Source organism: Thamnophis elegans, chromosome 8 (assembly GCF_009769535.1).
Source record: "Thamnophis elegans isolate rThaEle1 chromosome 8, rThaEle1.pri, whole genome shotgun sequence".
Taxonomy (NCBI): Eukaryota; Metazoa; Chordata; class Lepidosauria; order Squamata; family Colubridae; genus Thamnophis; species Thamnophis elegans.
The window spans coordinates 17,350,655-17,361,268 of record NC_045548.1 but is presented as its reverse complement, the minus strand read 5'-3'; the positions used below and the strand labels follow the sequence as shown (position 1 = coordinate 17,361,268).

The window sequence follows — 10,614 nt, the reverse complement described above, 5'->3', positions numbered from 1 at the left end:
TTACATTTACAACATTCAATAAATAAAGTTTCACTGATGGACTTTTCTTGTGAGAAGCCAGCTGGGAATGTCGCAAATGGCAATCACGTGACCATGGGACATGGGAACTGGTCATAAGTGCAAACTGGTTGCCAAGCACCCAAATTTTGATCACAAGACTCCAGGGACACTGCCACAGCCAGAAGTTTGAGGACCAGTCATAAATCCCTTTGTTCAGCGCCTCATTAACTCTGAACAGTTGTTGAATGAATGGTCGTAAGTCAACGACTACCTATAATATCTGTAGGAATTAAATGATCAATCCCTTTACTACTGTAATATGCCACAGGCATCCTTCCTACCTCCCAGTAGTTAAATGCTAATGAATTCTGCTTTCAGGAAACACCCATATTCTCCTTGGTACATTATTATGTGAGTGCCCAAATAGAAAACAAATTTAGTCCCCCCCCCCCCCCGCCTATGCTTCCCACTAAATTTTATTCAGAAAATGGAAAAAATACTTTGCTAAGTGGCATGTAAATCTCTTGCTTACAAGCTAAGTAAGATTAGTTTTGGGGAGAAAAAGTCTTCCAGTCATAAATCAGTGGAGTAGAAATAATTTGAATGTGCTTATTGCTGGGCCATGTTTAAGTCTGCCTTAATGCTAGAAAGCATACAGTGAAAGTGGTTAATATATGTAGATGAAAATTATATTTTTTCTTAACCCATTGAAGCCTAGAGGTTACCTTACACACTTGTTTCTTAGATTAATACTTGCTCACCCTTGAGAAACATTTGGCTCTTCCTTTCTCTCCCTTTAATTTGTAAATGTCTCCTACCTCTAGGAAGGCATCTTCACTCTGATAACTGATAACTGACAATAACTGACACTTTAGCCTGCAGGGGTGAAGTCATAAAGCCATTAGAATTCACAAGGAGATGACCCACCTCACTTATCATCCTATCAAAGGGCACCTGCTCCTCCACCTTTTTTGACCTACACCTATGTCACACAAAGGTCTCTAGGAGGCTACCAAACCAATAGCTAAAGCTGCCTGTTTGTCATTTTTTGCACAGAAACCATTGGTCTTTGGATGTGGATTGCCTCTTGTTATAGAAGCTCCACTAACAGCTTTCAACACTGCTGAGCAGTTTAATAGTCTTCTGTTTGCTTTCTAAAGTCAGGAGTTGGTAGCAGACTTAACTATGTTTAGGACAGACCTTGAAATAGATTTGTCCTCTTGAAATCAACAGGACTGTATCTAACACATCTCATTGATTTTAGTGGCACAATTTTAAATCCAGCCCACTGTCTAGAAAGACCAATAGATTTTAAAACCAAATTATTCAGTTTTTCACATTTTGATGCATTGCAATGTATATTGTGCATTGTTTTCTGTTTGGGAAAGGGGGAAAATCTTTTAAATTTATTACTTCCTTCTCCCATTGTTTGAAGACTATGTCGTCCACATATGTCTCTGTTGCCTGCCTTATTTAGTCAATGAAGTTCCTTCTGTTTTTACCATCAAAGAGGCAGAGCGCTAAAAATAGTTGAGAGATCACAGTGGAAATGGAATATGGAGGGCAAATTAAACTACATGCAAATCTATCCTAGGAGATCCATTTGCTTGTGTGACAAGAGGCTCTTCCTGCTTGAGCAGAGAGTTGGACCAGAAGACTTCCAAGGTCCCTTCTAACTCTGTTATTCTGCTTAGCTGCTACGTTCTAAATCAGCCCAATGTCATTCTGTCTTCTGTCAAGCCCCTTAGGTGCATTGTAGGAGGAAAGATTGCCTTGAAAAGTATTTTTATTTATTTATTATTAAATTTTATTGGCCATTCATCATTTCAGGATAATTCTGGGCAGCTAAGTATTTCCTCTTCATCAGAAAACAACCAGTCCAGGAGATGCAACTGTTTTAGATAAAATACAATCAGGGATAATGTTTATGGGCCGTTTGAATCTGGGAAGTCATAAAACAGGAAAATATTTGTCCACATTTGTCTGGTGAAGCAGTGCCATTTTTTTTTAAAAAATGAAGTGCCTTCACAACTCATGCTTTAATCACTCCCATCACTATCAGACACTTTATGTGGTTATTGTTAGTTGCAAAGTCGTGTCCGACCCATCGCGACCCCATGGACAATGTTCCTCCAGGCCTTCCTGTCCTCTACCATCCCCCAGAGTCCATTTAAGCTCACACCAACTGCTTCAGTGACTCCATCCAACCACCTCATTCTCTGTCGTTCCCTTCGTCTTCTTTTTTAAAAAAAATATTTTTATTGAACAATTTTTTCAGTTTTTTTTAACATAATTATCATCTTTACTTCCACATCAGTATACCTCCATTATACCATTTTTGTCCATACATGTGCACATATATTTCTTTTATACATAATAGTCTATTAATATATTAATTTATCTATAATACCTCTTATGCCATACATATGTATTTAACTTCCTTTATATATATTAGTCTACTAATGTACTAATTTATATACAATACATCTTATATGTGTATATATGTGTACCATATTTCTTTTATACATATTAATCCCTTAGTGTACTATTTCATATACAATGCATCTTACATTTTCTACTTGTTCATTTATGCAGTTTTATAATTATTTTCTAATTTCTTAATCTTTCTTTCCTTTCCTCCTTCTTATTCTTTACATCTTTCCTCTAGCCATTTATACCACATATTCCATAACAAATAATAATCGGATTCTCCTTTATCGTTTATTTCTTTTGTGAGTCTGTCCATCTCAGCGCACTCTAACACTTTTTAAAATCACATTTTCCTCTGATGGTATATTTTTATTCTTCCAATTTTGTACGTATATGATTCTCACTGTGGTAATTACGTGTAATATTAGATATTGATTTTTTTTCATAGTTCCCTGTAATTATCCCTAATAAAAATAGTTCTGTTTTTAATTCTATTGGTTGTTCAATGATCTCTTCAAGCCATTTTTTATTCTTATCCAATATTTTCTTGCTGCTGTACATCTACACCACATATGATGATCGCGATCCCACAGACAATGTTCCTCCAGGCCTTCCTGTCCTCTACCATCCTCTGGAGTCCATTTAGCTCATGCCTACAGCTTCAGTGATTCCATCCAGCCACCTCTTTCTCTTGCGTCCCCTTCTTCTTTTGACCTCAATCTTTCTCAGCATTAGGCTCTTCTCCAGTGAGTCCTTCCTTCTCATTAGGTGGCCAAAGTATTTGAGTTTCATCTTCAGGATCTGGCTTTCTAAAGAGAAGTCAGGGTTGATCTCCTCAGGGCTGATCTTCTCCTTTATGTGATGCTGCCCTTAAAAAAAGTTAGGAGACTACATTTTTAAGGAATCTATTACATCTACATTAGTGGATATTACCCTGGTCTTAGGACAATTTAACTTTTCAGTTTTCTTCAAGACCCATTGCAGATTGTTGACTTTGATTTATAAAGGCTTTGATGTTTGGAGTCAGAGTTCTGGAAGGACAAACATGTTCTAGAAGAACTTCCCATTGACAATATCAGAATCCCCTTTTGGAGCATCTGATTGTGGAATTCATTTGAGATATACTGTGCTGACAAGAGCTGCTTACCTGAACTGCATTTGATGGGCTGTTCCATATTGGTATACTTTGCACCCTGCATGATTGAGTCATTTATCTTTAAATTGATGTTGCTCTTAAACGTTATTGTATAATTTCTGTTATTGATTTTATGGTAATTGATTGTGACAATTTTTCCATGTATCACTTTGGACGCTTGTTTAATAGAAAATATACTTTATGAAATTAAAGGACAAACAAAAACTTTTATTTGTCCTCATTGCTGATGAATCTGTTTTCAAAACATCCTTCTAAATAGGGTAAAATAAATCTGGATTCCAATGAATTTTTGCTTTTATTATAAATACTTCAAGGCTTACTAAGATTACTACAATTAATGTTGTAATAAGTGTGAGGAAAATACCTTTCCAAGGAATGCACATTATTCTTAAAACAAAAAATATCAAAGAAAAGAGTTAGAATTAGAATTAGAATTTTATTATTTGTATGCCGCCCTTCTCCGGGAGGACTCAGGGCGGCGAACAATTCAAGGGGGAAAAAGGGGAACAAAATACAAATAATAAAAGTAAACAACAGTCGCACAACCATACATGTCGAGAGGGGAGGGAACTCATCACCCCCAGGCCTGCCGGCAAAGCCAGGTTTTGACGGCTTTTCGGAAGGCCTGGAGAGAGGTGAGGGTCCGAATCCCTGCAGGGAGTTCATTCCAGAGGGCCAGAGTTATCTTTATGAAGATCCTTATTCAATCTCCAGTGCAGTGTTGGATTCTGGGCACTAGGGCCCAGTACGGGCATACCACTGGCAGCTGGGGGCAGTGGCCACCGTACTGGAATGGTGTTTCAGTGGGCCCACTGGCCTACCTACATTCCTTATCTCTTTTTGAGGGAAACGGGCCAATTGCACAGGTGCGCACAGCATACGGCACCTGCATGACCTTGCTGAGCAGCTGGGGCATCGCAGGATGGTGGCATGCACATGAGTATGCAGTGTGCATGACCGACATGGATGTCCAGCCCCATCACAGTGATTACCATAAGCTCTTGAAAAAAATGATACCGATAACCAATCGATACAGCTGCTTGTTTTCACAAGATTTTTGAAACTGAGAGTAAAAAGTGTCTTTGTTAATGGCTTATAAAGGATCCACTTCCTACTAAAAGAACATGATTGCAGAAAAAAGAAAACTAGTTGTTATACACAAATTTTAAAATATGTGCCGCATCGATTGAATGGCTCGACTTTTAAAAAATCCAGTGTTTAGTTAAAATTGGAATTAATTTCATGCAGGTGCTCAAGTCTTACTAGAAATAATTTCTGGAGATTGCTCATTAATTTTATGGGATAGGAGAAGTTGTGTGATCATAAAGCTTTCACATAAAATGAAGTGCAAAATTTTTATGGAGAAAAAAAGTTTGGTTGTGTCCCCAGCTGGCCAAGAAACAACAGCACAGAATTGTTTTCTTTGTACACTGTTTTTTTTAAACATATATTGGACTGAGTGGGTAAACTCTTTGTATCTTTTTCTGAACAATTATTCTTGCGTTTACTGTTCCATAATTGAATGACTTAAATGTGATTCAGAAAACTTAAGAAATATAAAGGACAAGACTCCGGTGTAATAGTGCAAACAAATGCTAACTTTTCAGATCAGAGAGTTAATTCAATGAGATTAGTAGAAGTGAGCGGAAGTAGAAGTTCCTGAACCACATCTCACTCTCTTTCTGCCCTGCGTAACATTCAGTGAATTGCATTATAGGATTTGATATTACTACTGTGAGTTTCTCTGCCTCATTTTGCATTACCTGATTTATTTAATGATTTATTTAATGATTCATTTAAGACAATTATACATGACTTCCCATTAAAAATCGCCAATAATCACTTTATTATGGTCTTTCTTATATGGCACACTCCATTTGATTTTAGAGCACAAACTCTCAAATTATGGCTGGAAAGTGTGAGAACTACCAGTCTCAAAATAGATAAAGGAGGCAAACTGGAAGATACTACACTTGATCTTAGCCAAAAGGCCGAGAAGCAAACTGGAAGAAATCTAGGACTTTGGATATTAGAGACATTCTATTTTATATAGAGAAAAAGCAATTATTGGTGGCCAGCCACAATCTGTTCATTATTCCTGCTTTAACTTATTTTAATTTGTTCAGCAATAAAGCATAAACAAACATCTACAGCTGTTTCCTTTTCTTAGCGGAACCAAAGTTGAGAAAGATGCGAAAAAGAATAATAATCAATAACATATAACATATAATTTGTTTTGATTAACAAATTATACATTATCAATTTAAATGTGTGGGGTTTTTTTTGAATGGGGACTTTATGCAACTGAAATGGACAAACTTCCTATTTCCCCAGATTATGGTAACTGACACCTATTGAACCAGTGGTGGGTTTCAAAATTTTTTAGAACCTCTTCTGTAGGTGTGGCCTGTTTGTGGGAGTGGCTTGCTGGCCATGTGACCGGGTAGGCATGGCCAACTTGTAAAAATGTGATGAAACTCACTTAACAATGCTCTTGGTTAGGAACCAAAATGTTGGCTCAGAAACTTTGGCATTTGAAGCACACAAGTCTTAAAGCTGTCAAGTTACAAGACCCTTGCACCCCTAACCCTTTAGAAAAAGACATGGGTGTTCAAACTTGACAGCTTTAAAACTTGTGGACTTCAACTCCCAAAATTCTTCCTCCAGTCATGTTGGCTCAGGAACTCTGGCATTGAAGTGTGCAAGTCTTAAAGCTGTCAAGTTACAAGACCCTTGCACCCTTAACCCTCTAGAAAAAAAACCCAGGGGTGTTCAAACTTGACAGCTTTAAGACTTGTGGACTTCAACTCCCAGAATTCCTCCTGTGGCTCTTCATCTTGATGATGTGCGAACGGACGGAGGGAGGGAGCTGGAACCAGTTCTAAACGGCACTGTAGATTTGTGGAACCTCTTCTATAGAAGAGGTTAGAACTGGCAGGAACCCATCCCTGTATTGAACACACAACAAATAGTTGGCAATTCCACTGACAAGTCTGAAAATTGGTTTTGGGCTTCTCTTGGAAATACTTATGGGTCTTCAGCATCTTCAGCACCATGGTCATTGGACCTATCCATTCTAGCCTTTCAATAGTCTGTAGAAGGGCATGTACTGGTGACATTTAGTATTTTTAACCATGCTTTTATATTTGCAGAATTTGAACAGAACAATTACATCGATAAGACAAAAACAAAAGATGACTGATATGCCAGTAGTAGTACTACAAATAAACTTAATTTTATAATAAATAATACTTACCCTGTTTCCCTGAAAATAAGACCTCCCCAGATAATAAGCCCAATTGGGCTTTTGAGCGCATGTGCTAAAATAAGCTCTCCCCTGAAATTAAGCCCTCCCCAAAAATATTGCAACACATCACAACCATGAGTTGACCACGCTCGCTGCCTCCTGCACCTCAAAAGTAATAAGACCTCCTTGAAAATAAGGCCAAGTGCTTATTTTGGGAGGTCAAAAGAAAATAAGACCCTGTCTTATTTTCAGGGAAACACAGTATTTTAAATATTAACAATCTTAAATTACTTGAAATGTGTAGATGATGGATCTGTTGGACAGTTACATATTTGGACTGGCAAAGGGTCTCCTAGGGCTTAGATACTTATTTTTTCAAATTCTTCTATTTAGTTTTCTGAGCCTAGAACAGTGATGTGCAATGAGGTTTATGGCTGGTGAGGCAGCAATTTCTTTAGACTTGTGGACTTCAACTCCCAGAATTCCACAGCCAGGCATGCTCAGTTCTGATTTAAAGTGACAGCATTTGTTTTTCTCCTTTGCTAAATAAGTCTCCTTCATTCTTTTTCCCTTTATTCTCCCTTCTCCTCCTTCCTTCCTCTCTCCCACCTCCTCCTGTAGAGGGCACTTTTTTAGAGGCTTTTTTAAACAGTTAAGCACTAAGCAGAGTCATTCATGGTGACTCTGGTAGCAACTAGCTCAGCCTGACCTCAGATCTTGCCTTTTTCCTTTTACATTTTTTTTTCTTTTAATGATGACAGTGGTGAGGCTCTGCCTCCCCTGCCTCCCCTGACTGCACGTCCCTGGTCAAGTGACACATTGCTTTAGACATTATCTAGAAAAATTCAGCATTAACAGCCAGGCTTTTTGATTCATATAAATCCTGACTCCATCTACAATATTTAGTAGCCTATCCACTACCATTCTCAGGAGTTAAAGAACAGTTGCTGGAATTGGGTATGTCTAGTTTAATGAAAAGAAGGACTACGGATTACATGATAGCAGTGTTCCAATATCTAAGGGGTTGCCACAAAGAAGAAGGGGTCAACCAGAGGTGGGTTCCTACCAGTTCGCACCTATTTGGTAGAACTGGTTCATCAAATCTACCGAACCAGTTAGAAAAGGTTCCACCAGTGGACCCGGAAAGCAGGCCACACCTACAGAAGAGGTTCCAAATTTTTTTGAAACCCACCACTGGTCCTTGGATATGATTATTCTACACAATCATGCTCATATTTATAAAACTTAGTGCCTCTGTGAAAGGTAAGGATGACAACTGCGATTGTGGTGCAATCAGAACATTGCGTGTGTTGAAGTTGTTTTAGCGCAAACCAAAGATGTCTTTTAAAAAGCAACTTTACATCATATTCTTATGCATGCCAGTGCTGTGTGTGAGGTAATTTAAGGTGGTTCTGACAAGTGTCATCGGCATCTTCATATCCAGTCACATGGGCAGCAAGCCACTCCCATCCGGTTACATGGCTGACAAGCCACTCCCACAAAGGAGGCCACACCCACAGAGTAGGTTCGAACAATTTTTGAAACCCACTACTGGGATCAACCTATTCCCCAAAGCACCCGAGGGCAGAACAAGTAGCAATGGATGGAAGCTAGTCAAGGAGAGAAGCAACCTAGAACTAAGGAGAAGTTTCTTAGCAGTTAGAACAATTAATCAGTGGAACAATTTGCCTCCAGAAGTTGTGAGTGCTACAACACTGGAAGTTTTTAAGAAAAGATTAAACAACCATTTGTCTGAAATGATATAGGATTTCCTGCCTGAGCAGAGGGCTGGACTCGAAGACCTCCAAGGTCCCTTCCAACTCTGTTATTCTGTTCTGTTCAGTTTTTTCATCCTCAATACTGGTTTTTCAGAAGACACTGAAGAATGCTACTGCAACAAGAGGCACAAAAGCCCTATTCTGCAAGCAAAAGGTGCCAACCAGAAATTTTAAGATGGCACACCACCTACATTAATATCAATTGCTTTCTGAAGAGTCTCCCTTTATGAATACAAAGGTGTATTCATTCCAAGAACAATGGAATTATTTCCACTACCCAGAATCATAGATTGGAAAGAACTTTGTGTAAAATATATTACAACTCCTTGCTCAGTTTGGAATGGCATATCTGAGACTGGCAGCTATACTGTGCCATTCTTTGAAGGTCTCATTGAAATCCAGATTTTGGTTTTGTATTTGATCATAACATAAATTTGATCATAAATGTAGTCAGACCAAAATCATGTTCTAACTATAGCTCTACAGTTCAGTGGGGCAACTGCTTAGTCATTCTGAGTGGTAAATAAGTATCCACAAGTTTGAGATACATGTGTCAGTTTTGTGAGTACCATGACAGGTTAGATGAAATTCAGATGGACGATACGCAAATAAAAGAATTCTGTTCTCCACAGGGGATAGTATTGAAACCAGGATTGTGTTTATTAGGTATATTAGACCCAGAGATGGATAAGAAATATCAATATATAACATTACACGTACTAACCACTGCAAGGATTGCTCTTGCTCAAAATTGGAAGCAAAAACTACCCTCCCAGATGACATGTTAATTAGGAAGATACTCAAATTTGCTGAAATGGACAGGATGACCATGGAGTTAAAATAGCAATAGCAATAGCAATAGCAGTTAGACTTATATACCGCTTCATAGGGCTTTCTCTAAGCGGTTTACAGAGTCAGCATATCGCCCCCACAGTCTGGGTCCTCATTTCATCCACCTCAGAAGGATGGAAGGCTGAGTCAACCCTGAGCTGGTGAGATTTGAACAGCCGAACTGCAGATAACAGTCAGCTGAAGTGGCTGCAGTACAGCACTCTAACCACTGCACCACCTCGGCTCTAAAAGAAAGAGAAGAGTCAGACTATTATATTATATATTATAAAATTTGGCATAGACAGTACAAGTGACTAGAGAATAGAAGCCAAAACAAGAAATAAAAATTTGATTATATGTACTATTGTACTATATTGTAACATAGCTATCACATCATTATTAGAATGGTTAAAAACTAAGAGAAGGCAATAATTGAACTGAAAACTACAAAAGCAGAATATATATATGCTGATACAGAAAGCTATAAAAATATATTATATTGTTCTGTTTGTGTTTTTATCTGTTTTGTATTTGTTTTTGTATTTGTTTTTTCTTGTTGTTTTTTAATTTGAAAATGTTTAATAAAAACTATTTTTTAAAAAAGAATTCCATTCTCCAGTATTATCCCACCTCCTCCCATCACGCCCTTCATTTACTATGTTACTCAATACTTTTAACAGTGTGTTTATAGGGAGCATAAAATACTCTTGAGATTAAATGAATGATTTATTAAGTAAAAGACTTGCAAATAACTAAAAACTTAAATTATTTCCATGAGGAAATAATTCCAGTATTTTCAGTAAAAATGTTTCCAATCTTGGCTTTTCCCATCTGGTAGTAACTTGGTTGTTATGACTGTTTTTGTATAATGGAAACCAATGTATAATACAATGGAATTAACAAGGTCACAAACCTTTGATATTAAAGAATATTGGAGCAGTTGATGATATGTTGTAGCATACATATTTATAGCCTAGTAGACCTTGGAGGCAATATATGCATACAGGACTGATAAGAAAAAAAGTTGATTTATGTTGATCTTAAAAACATGGTCTTCAAAGATGTATCTGGTAGCTTTAAGACTTACCGTTTAGGCTCTATTAATTTTACAGTGCTGTCTGGAGTTATCAATCTGTTTAAAGGTTAACTGTCTTTATACTTGTGAAATGGGT

At 37.6% G+C, this 10,614-nt stretch overlaps 1 pseudogene; it reads right to left on the bottom strand.

Annotated features, from left to right (window-relative positions):
- Nucleotides 1-5,499: 5,499 nt before the first annotated feature.
- Nucleotides 5,500-5,589, bottom strand: LOC116512839 (annotated as a pseudogene).
- Nucleotides 5,590-10,614: the final 5,025 nt, after the last annotated feature.